Raw genomic sequence first — 1,738 nt, 5'->3', positions numbered from 1 at the left:
CATGCGGCCAAAATTGCCTTTTTTTTTTAAAGTAAACACACTAGAGCTATATTCAAATGAGTGGCAGAATTTATCACTTTCATCTGGGAAGGTTTGTTTATGGGTCTTATTGTTATTCTGTTGAAGAAACAGCCTCTGGGCCAGTCTGGAAGAAAGAGATTGAGAAAAAGCAGGAGCTACCTTGTGTTACATAATAAAGGAACAGGGATTCTTGATTTATCCCCTGGCAACTGGAGGGGAAGAGGGATTAGGGAACCCCAGAAACGGTAAGGAAGTGAGAAGATGGGAAACTGCAGATCCCAGAAACCTGAGGCATTTGAGGCTGAAGAGAAAGATGCCCCTTAACGGATTCCCCTGTGCAGGAGTTGGCTGAATTTTTCAGGAATAGAAAATGCTGACCTTCCCAAAGCTACATGGCATGAGGGCATAGCTGACGTTAGATGTGTACCCAGAATACTCAAAGATCTAATGTATAAATCTCTTTTTTTTGTCTTCAAAAAGTCAGTATCATTCTACCTTCTAATAATATTTATGTGGAAAATGCTCATTGCTATGCATGGGTTATTCTCTGCAATCCAAATCAAACCAATCCAAAGAAATTGGTTATTCTCTGCCAATCAAAGTGATGGCAGACATTATTTTTTAGACACTGAACAAAAGAATCTTGTTCTATTTCACATCATTACCTGATATCTAAATATTCCTATGGGGGAGAGAGCATTTAGAGCTAAATCATGTTGGTTTCTAGCTACTCCATTAGCCACAGTCCTCCTTAATCTCCTTCTCATCAAACAGGAAGCAAGGAGACAATTGTGACCCTCTATGGTCCAGATGACATAAAATGAGAATGAACTTAAGGAATGCCATAACTCCCATCTCACAGACGTTGGGCCCTGTGCTGCTGAGTTCAGAATCACTGGACTGGATTCTTTTCAATACCAGACTGCCTCTCGCCATTATGAATGGTTAGAACTGGTGTATGAGATGCAGTGGACACCTCCTGTGCCTGTGTCTCTTTCTCTCAGCTGCCTTTCACTACGAATCCCTGCAGCCGGCTCCTCTGTTCACCTGATGTGAGCTTCACCATTTCTCTCACTTTCTGACTTTCGTAGCTTTTCTGCTACCACCTTGAAGGACCCTTTGAGAACCTGCCATCCTCCTACACATGTGCAGTGTGGAAACACAGGGGGATTAATACCATAGGGCAACTCCCGACCAATCGGGGACTCTTCTACCCATGGGTGGCCCTCTCTGAGACACAGTATAAATTGCTCGTCAGAGTCCTAGATACCCACAGCTGTGACTGACTCTAGTAGGCACCTTTGTGCTGGCTTTTCCACCTTCCCTGTGTCACTCTCCACTGCTCTCTGCTCCCATTTCTTGGGATCACTTCCTCAAATGAATTCCTTGCAAATAAGCCCTTGGTTTTTAAGGAGAAAAACAGGGTACACAAACCATATTTTAACAAGTAAAATGACTGTCAATTTTATAAGTAAATTAATTTGACTTTTAGTTTGTTATGCTTATTTTATAGTCTCTTCTTCAAGAAATTCCGAAAAGACAAACATATGGCATGATAAATTGTCCTTTACACCTCTTCATTGCCTGGCATAAAAGATTGTCATGTAGATTAATTGAATTTCTAATTAATTGGTTTCATGTTTGTGTTTTTAAAAATAATCTATAGATGGTCGAAATATCTGCACTTGATTTTCTTGCTGACAATCTAAAGTAAATA

Source organism: Propithecus coquereli, unplaced genomic scaffold (genome assembly GCF_000956105.1).
Source record: "Propithecus coquereli isolate 6110/MARCELLA unplaced genomic scaffold, Pcoq_1.0 Scaffold108, whole genome shotgun sequence".
NCBI classification, from domain to species: Eukaryota; Metazoa; Chordata; class Mammalia; order Primates; family Indriidae; genus Propithecus; species Propithecus coquereli.
Note: the sequence above shows the minus strand (reverse complement) of the source record.